Source organism: Bombina bombina, chromosome 1 (assembly GCF_027579735.1).
Source record: "Bombina bombina isolate aBomBom1 chromosome 1, aBomBom1.pri, whole genome shotgun sequence".
NCBI lineage: Eukaryota > Metazoa > Chordata > Amphibia > Anura > Bombinatoridae > Bombina > Bombina bombina.
The window spans coordinates 72864052-72876535 of NC_069499.1; the positions used below are offsets into that span (position 1 = coordinate 72864052).

At 36.6% G+C, this 12484-nt stretch overlaps 1 protein-coding gene across 1 annotated transcript in view; it reads left to right on the top strand.

The window, feature by feature from the left end:
- The window catches only part of BEGAIN (brain enriched guanylate kinase associated), a 507736-nt gene that overhangs the window by 192653 nt on the left and 302599 nt on the right, over positions 1-12484 (top strand). The window lies entirely within an intron of this gene.

Sequence of the window (12484 nt, forward strand, 5' to 3'; positions counted from 1 at the left end):
CCTTAACGCCTGGAATGACTCAGACATAAATACCTTACAGGATTTTTACAATAATACCAAACTACAACCACACCAGGATATGTTAGACTCCCCTACTTTGACCCCCAACCTAAGATTTGATCTGTTAAGACTGCGCACATTAATGAAATCCTGGGGATTTCTAGACGACTCATTGAGAGATTTGACTATGTGGGAGGTAAGATGGATGACCAATCTCCAACAGTTTAAACCTCTCTCGATACACTACCATTGCCTCATAGAGGAAACATCCTCCCTAAAGACAATACATATGAATGCCTGGGAGAGAGACTTACAGCTAACATTTACAACTGAGACCTGGCATAAAGCCATTAGCTTAACGAAAAAAGCAACTCACTGCATTACCTTATACGAACTATACTTTAAAGTAATTACCAGATGGCACTTGGTACCCACAAAGCTACAGAGGCTTTTTCCCGGGCATTCACAGCAGTGTTGGAGGGGATGTGGAGAGCCTGGGTCCCCCCTACATGTCTGGTGGACATGCCCTAGACTAGCGGATTATTGGAAAAAGGTAGAAAAGGTCTGCAGAGATCTAGGATTAACGACGGACCTGAACCCTGCCCTGGCCATACTACATTTAGAACTTGATAGAATTCCCAAGATTAAACAGAACCTTCTGATATATATCCTCATTTCTGCCAAGCTCCTTATAGCTAGGAACTGGAAGAAGAGCCAACCCCCAAGACTGCAGAGCGTACTGGAAGGTGTAAATTACATTAAGAATATGGAAAATTTTGTAGCCAGAGAAAGAGGGCAACTGCAAAATTATTGTCTTACTTGGGAACCTTGGGAGTCCCTGTTAAGCCGCCCAGCCGATACCTAGATATCTATAAAACCCAAAATATACCCCCTTCGGTCCCTCCCTTGTGCCCCCTAACATTGCCCCCCCTTTTTGAAACAGTGCGGTCACCTCAGAGTTTCACCCTTATCCCAGACATCCCCCTGTTGAGACAGGACTGCAATAAGACAACATAGAAAGCGGAATTTGCGCTGCAAACCACAGATAGGCGGAGAGGGGTCTGGGAGCCCCCTCCACATTAACGACCCAATATTATTGGGAGTCTGCAGTATAGTATAGTATAGTATAATACTATCTCTTAATCCTATTGATGTGTGTCCTCTATTGACTGATTTATTACCTTAAAAATTACACCAGTGTAGATTGTTGTTATGAGATTATGTTCTAGAAAAACCACTGTATATACACGAGATACCTCTGTAAAAACGAGGACTTTAAAGTTGGGAAAGACTGTTGATCTCATTTGTCCATCAATCCAGCTAATCCCCACATCCATTTTCGTATCTTTCATGCAAAATGAATTGTATGTATACTGTTATTGCCTTAACTGAGAAAGATTGTTTGTTGAAATTGCGTCCTTAATAAAAAGCTTTGAAAATAATTAGGGTTAATATAGTTAATATATATAATGTAATAACTATATTAACTATAATATACTTAGGGTTAATATAGATAATATAGCTGGCGGCGGGGTAGGTAGATTAAATTAGGGGTTAATAATTTTAATATAGATGGCGGCGGTGTAAGGGGTTCACATTAGGGGATAGATCAGTTAGATGGTGGCGGTTTTAAGGGTTCACATTAGGGGATAGATCAGTTAGATGGTGGCGGTTTTAGGGGCTCACAGCAGGGGGTTAGTTTATGTAGATGGCGGTGGTTTAGGGGTTAAATACTTTATTAGGGATTGCGGCGGGGGATCACGGTTGACAGGGAGATAGACATTGCGCATGCATTCGGTGTTAGGTTTTATTTAGCAGATCGCGGTTGACAGGGAGATAGACATTGCGCATGCATTAGGTTTTAGGTTTATTTAGCAGCCAGTTTAGGGAGTTACGGGGCTCCAATAGTTAGCGTAAGGCTTCTTACGGCTGCTTTTTGTGGCGAGGTGAAAATGGAGTAAGATTTCTCCATTTTCGCCACGTAAGTCCTTACGCTGTATATTGGATACCAAATTGCGCGGGTTTGGTATACCTGCCTATGGTCCAAAAAACTACGGGCGACGGCAGAAATATACGCGCGTAACTTCTAGGTTACGCCGTATATAGGATACCAAACCTGCGCAAATATTGGCGTCGCCGACTTTTGCGGGCGACGATTTTTATCGGATCGACCCCATAATATAAGCTAATAAGAACATAATTGCTTAACGCTAGAAAGTTTTTTTTAACTGAATATATTATAGAAGTTATTTCCAGGGTGCACCTAGAAAAACAGAATATTCAGTGATTCTTGAAGGCATTTAAAGAACATAAAATCCAAAATGTATCTTTTTTTTTATTTTATTTTTTATTATTTTTTATTTGAGGTACGATACAAGGTATACACATAATATAAGATGGTTAGATATAAAGATAATGCAATACATGCATCAAATAAAACAGAGTTTCTAGTTAACAAGGTATATTTCGAAAAGGAAAAAAAATGAAAGAAAATAATACACAAGTCTTATGCCAATTAATGCACATACCTCCTAGATGACATAAGAGGCCAATCTTGGACCTCATAAGTATAGAACAAAGTTACAGAAGGTTATCTTGACCAAAGGAGACAACGCTTGGGTCTCATGTGACAAACCTCATCCAAAATGACGAGAACTTTTTACCAATATTTGAGACTTCAAAATATGATATAAATAGAATATTAGTTGGAGAATATCCTAAGGAATCTGGCAGCTATTGAGGCTTCTAAACTACTAGTTCTGAATGTAATTTGAATCTCTATATCTATGTAAACAGGAAAATGTGGGCTTAAAGGGACAGTCTACACCAGAATTTTTATTGTTTTAAAAAACTGTTAAAATGCAATGTGAAAGAGGTGGGCTTCAAGGTCTAAGAAATTAGCATACGAACCTCCTAGGTTTAGCTTTCAACTAAGAATACCAAGAGAACAAAGCAAAATTGGTGATAAAAGTAAATTGGAAAATTGTTTAAAATGACATGCCCTATCTGAATCATGAAAGTTTATTTTGGCCTAGACTGTCCCTTTAAATGCTGCAGGGTTTGGAGAAATAAGCTTACAAATACAAGAATGAGCTTATTTCTATGTCATAGGGATGGGTCTGTAGCTAGCAAGCTCTCTCAAATTTTTGCATATATTATGTATTAATGTTTTTGTATGTTATTGTACCCTAGTATAAATGCAATGTTGTGTGGACCCAGGACATACTTGAAAATGAAAGAAATATCAATGTATCGTTCCTAGTAAAATATTTTATAAATAAATAAATAATATATATATATATATATATATATATACACACACACACTGTATATTCAATATGCAGCCAATGAAGGAGAAGGAGAGAAGTTAAACAGGGAAATAAAAGGAGAGCCCATCCCTGCCAATAATGTACTGTTGCCTGATGAGAAGGACATTTTTGCTTTCTCTAGCTGCTACTCAAGAAGCTGGGAATAATCTGAAAATAAGTAGCATCTGCCTTTCCTGCTTAGTAAGCAAGAGTAAGGGAGAAGAGCTCTGGAGTCAGGCTAGTCGCTCACAGGCGTAAGGGAGAAGGGATCTGGTTCAGGCTAGTTGCTCACAGGCGTAAGGGAGAAGGGATCTGGTTCAGGCTAGTAGCTCACAGAAGTAAGGGAGAAGGGATCTGGTTCAGTCTAATAGCACACAGGAATAAGGGAGAAGGGATCTGTATTCAGGCTAATAGCTCACAGGAATAAGGGAGAAGGGATCTGGATTCAGGCTAATAGCTCACAGGAATAAGGGAGAAGGGATCTGGATTCAGGCTAATAGCTCACAGGAATAAGGGAGAAGGGATCTGGATTCAGGCTAATAGCTCACAGAAGTAAGGGAGAAGGGGTTTGGATTCAGGCTAGCAGCTCACAGGAGTAAGGGAGAATGGCTTTGGAGTCAGGCTAGTAGCTTGCAAGAGTGAGTAAGGGAGAAGAGCTCTGGAGTCAGGCTAGTAGCTCACAAGCATAAGGGTGAAGACTTTTAGAGTTAGACTAGTAGCTCACAGCAGTTGCGACTCTTGGGCTCCATAAAGAGGTATTTTTTCTAAAGCAGACAGACAGGCAAATCAGGCTTGATTAGCTCAATAGTTCACTAATTTATTTTCAGAGTGAACTATTGAGCTAATAAAATCTGATTTGCCGGTCTGCTTTAGAAAAAATACCTCTTTATGGAGCCCACAAGTTGCAACTGCCTCAGTGTACTATCTGCTCATTGTGCTTCTACACATTATTTTATTGCACCCCAGGATTTGCCTTTTCACTGTACTTTCAGTACAATCTTCTCACTGTGCTTCAAGATACCGTCTCTCACTGTGCCAACACCTCTTCCTCCCAGCATTCCCCTCCTCCACATACCCTCTCCTCAATGTAGCCCAAGTAACATCTCCATAAAGTAACCCAACATCTATTGTGAGCTGCTGGTGCAATGTTAAATGCGGAGAACGTATTGCTCTCCACATTTAGCGAGGTCTTGCGGACCTGATCCGCACTGTCGGATCAGGTCCGCAAGACCTTTGATAAATAGGGGCCATAGGCTCTGTTATGGGCAGTGCAGCAGGCACTTAGAAAAAATGTGCAAAGGGCTATAGCAGGCTTTACCTCTCTATCGTACGTGCTATTAAAAAAAGGGATTTTTTTTATTAAACTGGACAGTCTAGACTGGAACATTTTTTGGCTGAATAAATATAATTTTTCCAATGGGAGGCTATTGGAGAAATTATATTTATTCAGACTAAAAATGTATTTTCTTTCTTTTTTTCTTTTTTCTCAGAAGGGATCACGTGCAGCGGTGCTCCTATGGAGGAGCCTCCACTGTAAACTATTACTATAAATTTGTGCCAAATTTATTTTTTCTGCTGTTACCAGATAAAAAACACTTCAATGTTCACCCCAGGACCTATTTAGGGCGTTCACTTGAGCGCACTCCCATTAATATAGCATAACCTCAGAGCTCTGGTTAACTGTTACGCGAGATAAAAAAAAGTGGCACAAAAAACATCAACAATACATTTAAAAGTTTAGTTGCTTTTTTTATGATTTAGTATTGTGGCTACTCTCCCTAGAAGTGGCTGTCCAGCCAAGATGACTCAAAGGACACACTGCTCAATTCTCAATGAAGTAAAAAAGAACCCTAGAGTGACAGCTAAAAACTTAAAGAAACCATTGTAACTGGTAAACATCTCTGATCATGAGTCTACTATACTGAAAACATTAATCTTGCATGGTGTCCATAACAGGACACCACGAAGAAAGACGTGCGCGTCTGAAGTTTGGCAAAGACACCTTGACACTACATAATGCTACCGGAAAAATGTTTTGTGGGCTGATGAAACTAAGGTTGAGTTGTTTGGGAAGAACACACAGCACTATATATGGCATAAAAAGGGCGCCACATACCAACATGAAAACATCATCCCAACACTTAAGTACGCTGGAGGGAGCATCATGATTTAGGGCTGCTTTGCTGCTTCAGGGGCCTGCTCCACTTGCCATAATTGAGGGGAAAAATGAATTCCCAAATTTATCAAGATATCCTACAGAATAATATCAGGGTGGTTGTGCGCCCCCAGCTGAAGCTCAGTAGACATTGATTGATGCAGCAGGACAATGATCCTAAACATTAACGTAAATCCACTACAAAATGGCTTCAAAAAAAGAATATCTGCCTTTTGGAGTGGCCCAGTCTGAGCCCAGACCTTAAAGTGATATGAAACTCAAATCTTTTCTTTCATGATTCAGATAGAGCCTGCAATTTTAAGCAACTTTCTAATTTACTCCTATTATCACTTTATCTTCATTCTCTTGGTATCTAGTTAGCGCTCATGCAAAACCTTTTTACTTTCAATCTGTAATAGGCACGCAACTCAATGTGCGCAAAAATCTTACTTCTAGCAGAGTTCATGCGGGAGCGCAAAATAGCAAACCAATCGTGACTGATTTTACCATGTGACAAAAAAATTAATGAATTATTTTTTTTTTTTTTTTTTTCAATGCTTGTTGTACAAATTATAATTAAATCAATTTATTTTAACTTATGCTACTAGTTTGTGCTGTAGATAGCTTAAAGGGTCAGTAAAGGCAAATGAAAATGTAGTGATTTAGATAGTACCTACACATTTAAACAACTTTCCAATTTACTTCTATTATCAATTTTGCTTCATTTTCTTGGTATCCTTTTTTTAAAGAGTATGCTCAGGGCAGAAATGCTGTACTGGGAGCTAGCTGAACATATCTAGTGAGCCCATGCCAAGTTATATATATATGTAGATGCCAACCATCAGCTAGCTCCCAGGAGTTTATTGCTACTCCTCAGCCTACTTAGGTATACTTTTCAACAAAGGATACTAAAAGAACAAAGCAAATTTGATAATGGAAATAAAGTTCAGTTTAAAGAGAAGCTTAAAGATATTGGATCATATGTTTATACACTCCTTAAGGACCATCAAACGATTATATTTAAACATGAATCAGGTAGAGCATACAATTTTAAACAACTTTCCAGTTTACTTCTATTATTTAATTTGCTTCATTGTCTTTGTATATTTTGTTGAAAAGCATATTACCTAGGTAGGCTCAGGAGCACTAGCGTACTACTGGGAGCTAGCTGCTGATTGGTAGCTTTACATATATGCATCTTGTCATTGCTTCACCTGATGCATTCAGCTAGCTACCAGTAATGCATTGCTGCTCCTTTCAACAAAGCATACCAAAGGAATGATGCACATTTGATAATAGAAAGAAATTTTAAAAATGTTTAAAACTGTATGTTCTATATAAATTGTGAAGAAAAAAGAAAAAAACATTTTGGGTTAGATTTACTGCTCCCACTCGCACGCTAACACCGCTCGACTTCTGCTCCTTACGCACATTGGGTACAGCGCGTATAACCAGTTGAAAGTAAATCTTTTTTCACAAAGAGCAGAAGTTACAATATTGCAACCACGTTAATGTTCTCTCCCACAGACTTCAATGGAGAGAGAAAAGTTAATTTCAAATTCAAATCAGCCAATAGAATGAAAGCTTTTTCTATTGGCTGATTTAAATTTGAAAATTAGCCAATAGGAATGCAATGGTCCCGCTATTTAAAGGGGGTATCTCACATTAAAAATTCAGTGTGTGGCTGGTGACCTCATGAAGAGGAGGTCAGGGACACAAGATAAGAAGATGGATGAAGATAAGAAGACCGCCACAGTGATGAAGATAAGAAATCCGCCGCAGGGATGAACATAAGAAGACGGCCACCGGGATGAAGATAAGAAGACTGCTGCCGGGATGAAGATAAGAAAATCACCGTTGGGATGAAGATAAGAAAACCACCGCCAGGATGAAGATAAGAAAACCGCCAGAATGAAGATGTCCACCGGGATGAAGATAAGAAAACCACTGCCAGGAAGAAGATAAGAAACCACCGCCAGGATGAAGATGTCCACCGGGATGAAGATGAAGCACCGCTTCCTGGATTAATCTTTGGTGAGGAACATCTTTGAGGTTTAGTGTTAGGTTTGTTATGGGTGTTTTGTTTTTAGATTAGGGTTTTTTTTATTATAATTTTTTAATGAGTCATTTTTAGAGCAGTTTTTTTAGGTAGCCTCTATTTTGGGGGGGCTACTTGTGGATTTGTGTGGTGTATTTTGTTTTGTTTTTTTGAAATACCCTACAAAAGTTTTTTTTTATGTTGTTTTCTGTAATGGTATTTTTTTCTGTAATGTTGGGTTATTTTATTTTTAAGGTAAGGTTAGGTTTTTTTATTTTTTCAGTTCAGTTTTAAAGGATATTTTTTGGATAACTTAGGGTGTGTTATGTTAGGGTGGTAAGCTGGTTAGGGGGTTTCGATGTTATTGGGTTACTTTGCTGTGGGGGTTGTGGCAGTTTATGTGTCAATAGTGTAGTCGGTTACTTTACGGTGGGGGATGTGGTGGTTTAGATGTTAACAGTGTAGTGGTTAAGTGTGGGATGTGGGGGTATGACGGTTTAGGGGTTAATAGTGTAGTGGGTTAGTTTTCAATGTGAGGGTGGCAGTTTAGGGTTAATATTGTAGTAGATTACTTTGCAATGTGGGGGTCTGGCAGTTTATGGGTAAATAGAATAGTTTAATGCAACTGTTTTCTCTGGCCAAACGCTTTACACAAATTTTTAGGTTGCGTAAAATGTTTGAGCCTTAAATGTGATTGCGTTTGAGTGGTCGCATTTACTTTCAACTTTTAATACGAGCAGACATTATTGCTCAATGCCACCAATAGAAAATACGGAGAACGTAAATTACCGTGAGTTAGCGCAAACAAATTTGCAGTAATTTAAACAACGCACCACTTGTAATATGGATTTGAGCGTAAAGAACACTGTGATCTCACAATTTAATTTATGCTCCTCGCACTAATGATCGTGCTCCACTTCAAATCTGGCCCTTTGTGTTTTATGACCATTTAACATTTCACAAACTCATCTTCCACTTGTAGCCCTTCTGTTGTTTTTTTGTTTTTTTATAATTCTCTTTTTCTATCTCTTTAGTCTCTTTCATCTGATATAAATTTTTATGATTACATTTTATCTAATACATTAACACAGAGGAAATAGGCAGTTAAAGGCCATATTTTTATAACAAGAACATAACATAGAATTAATACCTTCTTTTTTTTTTACTTTTTCCTATAGGAAAATTTATCCAAGCATAATATTGTTCACAAAGAATCACAAAAGTAATTTGCATCACCCTGTATCTTGCAAGACACCACTCTCTTATTAAAAAATAATCTCATTATCGTTTGAGATACAAATGTTATCAGAATTTTGTATTAATTCTCCTGCCTGATCTAAAAATGTATTATCACTTCCAATAACATAAATAAAATATACTGTTGTTGCCAGGGATTTCAGTTTTGTTTAACCTTGTTTCATGCATTTTCTTTCTTTTTTTTATTTCGGGGGGGGTAAAATATGTCATCCACAAATCAAATGACAAAAATAGCAATTAATAATTTGGTGTAATTGTGTATGATTATACAACTATATTAAATTGTAACTTTATTCCTACAATTTTAAAAGCTAGTAACTTTTACTTCTAAAGAATCCTAAAATATGAATTTATCAAATTTCTACAAAAAAGTTAAAAAGTTAGGATCTTTGTAATTATAGTAAGTAGAAGATCAATTTTAACACCAAAAATATCTATGCAAGATCATTTGCCAAGGGACTATACAATAGCGCTGAATATAGTTGTAATGAATCTAGACCGTATGTTGAATTATACTAGAGGTGTGCACCGATGAAAAAATTCAGTTCATCCGAATCTTTCAGAATGAATATTCCGAAAAATTTTGTTTTTTGAATATTCGTTTGTTTTGATATTTGGTAATTGTTTTGTTTTAAACTAAACAAATACTGAATATTCTTTAAATATTTACATTAGTTTTTGTTAAACGAATGTAAATGTTCCTTTGCTTCATGTGTGGCGTTACATACTTACAGCTAGTGTGCTGGTGAGCCACCCTACTCCCAACCCTTCTTCACTGTACCCTGGGGCCTAGCTCTCCAGCATTGGACAGGTATTTTTTTAACCCTAAGAAAATTTAAAGGAAACAAATGAAGAATGATTGTGCAATGCTGTCCCCTGGCTTACGCATGGCGAATTGCAAGCAAGAGGGGGCTGTCAATAATCCCAATACTAATAATAATATAAGAAACAGGAATATTGCATCATTTTATATGGGTTTTCTCATGGATTTTCAAAATCCTTTAAAAGAGGAAAATTTGTGCAGCCAAAGTGAAAGTAAAATATTTAGCTAATTAGCTAAATATTGATGATTACTGTGTAATGTGTTTGAAAATACATATATATATATGTATATATATATTTAATGTAACCAGTAAAATAATATAATGCTATGTGTGCAATTAATTATTTTATAACATTTATAATGACATAATTAACATTTTCAAATCTCTAAAGACTTTAATGCAATCGTAAATTAACATTAGATGATCAAATTTAATGTATACTCCTTGTTCTGTTTGTAACATTATAAAAACCTTTAGAAAAAACAGTATATCTCAGTTAATTAAAAATAAAGAATAAAGAAAACATTTGAATGTTAGTGCTCATCTAGAGACGTGCAGCATATTTCTTTAGCTTGCACAAGCACACATATGCACACTTATTTATAGTAGATATCTGGGAATATGTGAATAATCTAAAGAGTAGCATAGTAACCAAACTGATGCAAAAAATACTCTAAGCTCTTTGCAGCAAATTTTATTGAATTTCTTCAGAATAAAACGCCTGTAAAATAACTTTATTTAATAAAGACTTTGCCCAGTGGTCCCGCTATAGCCTAAAGTATAGTACACAAGCGCTTCTCGCATGCACTCGTGTATGTTTACTGACCATGTAGCAACTATGTAGATGCTAAATAAAAGCACATTTATTGCAAGTGATATGTATGCCCTCCACCTAATAAACAATACCAAGTGAACTGAACACAAGATGCAGATTAGAATGAGTGTATCAATCAAGCGCATGTACAGTGCAAATGCACCAATCAGCTTCGTCATGTGCTCTGTGGTGAGCATGCGCAGAAGGAACCCTTGTTTGAGTTAGACTATGGCGGTGTGATAATACCCTGTATTGCAAATTAATTGTTAACAGTATGCTGAGACCAAAGAGTCTAATTTTTTTAACTACTGTAATGTCCCTTTAAGATCTACCAAAAATAAATGGTTAATTAAATTGGAGGATAGATCAGCCAGTTATACATTCATAGGAATTGGCTGTAATGTGTCTGATCCATTAAAACATTTTCTTTTGTTGTTTTATCACTTCTGATATACATTATGCTGTGAACAGGTCTTACATTGATATATTCAAATGAGAACACTAACAGCATTTTCATGTCTAATCTCCATTCAGTTTTAAATGAGGAACCTAGCGCCACGCATAGCCTCTAGTAATCTACCAACGGATTGCTGGATTCAGCTTTAGGTTCCCATCCTTGTGTGGATTGTCAATAACAGTCTAAATGCTCAATTTTGGTCACGGATATAGAGAGGAACATCCACTCAAGAAACTATTACATTTATTTTAATGCAAGAGCCTAAATTACACCCTTTAACGTTAATTTAGAAGTTGGTGTTTTAGGAAAAAGGTTGTGTATGAGGTTACGGGAAACTAAAAGCAAATTAGACTCTTAATACTCCATTGACTCATATATCTCTCACTGTGCTAAAATGGTCTGTTTTTTTCTGCAAATATCTGTTTTGTTTTAGACTATCTATGCTAAATATATATTAACAGCTCTGATCATCACATTTCCCTGTGCCTGTGTAATATGCATCTATGTTGCTTTGTTGTATGTAGCAGATCTATTGTTTATGTATACAAATACTTACACACAGAAAATGCCTATTAAAGGAACATAAAACACAAATATTTTCATCCATGATTTAGATAGAACATACAATTTTAAACAACCTTCCAATTTACTTCTATTATCCATTTTGCTTCATTCTCTTGGTATCCTTTATTGAATGTGCAGCAATGCAATACTGGGAGGTAACTGAACATCTTGGTAACCCAAGCTCCAAGCTCCTAAGCCTACCTAGGTATCCTTCTAAAAAAAATACAAATAGAACAAAGGAAATTAGATAATAGAAATAAATTGGAAAGTTGTTTAAAATTGTATGTTCTTTCAGAATCATGAAATAAATTAATGTGGGTTCCATGTCCCTTTAAAGGTTGTAGTGCTGTTGTTGTATGACAAACATTTGAACTAATCAGAGATGTATTTAGAATTATTTAGTGTCACCAAGAATGAAGAGAATGAGGGAGATTTACAAAAGTATTTTGCATTGTCGAAGGATAAACCCTTATTGTTAAAGGTACAAGGGAGATAGTAGATTAAAGTTTGTGCGTGTTTGAATAATGTGTCTCTTTAAAGGGATAGGAAAGTTAAAATTAAACTTGCATGATTCAGATAGAGCAGGCCATTTTAAGAGACTTTTAAGTTCACTTCTATTTTCAAATGTGCTTCGTTCTCGTGGAATCCCTTGTTGAAAAAGAATATGCACATATCCTACAGTAGTGGGAGCTGCTGCTGATTGGTGCCTGCACACATTTGTCTGTTGTGATTGGCTAACTAGATGTGTTCAGCTAACTGCAAGTAGTGCAATGTTGTTCCTTCAGCAAAGGATGACAAGAGAATGAAGCAAATTTGATAATAGAAGTAAATTGGAAACTTGTTTAAAATTGTATGTTCTATGCAGATCATGAAAGAAAATGTTGGGGGTTTCTGTCCCTTTAAATGATACAAGAATATTTTTTGTTGTCAGAGAGGGTTGAGAAGTTTAACATGGTCATATCCAGTACTGTTTAAAACCCTCAATCAAAAGCAATATATTTGAACATTGATTTTCCAATTATGCATGCTTAGCATCTTGGATATAATATCGATTTTGCACAACAGCC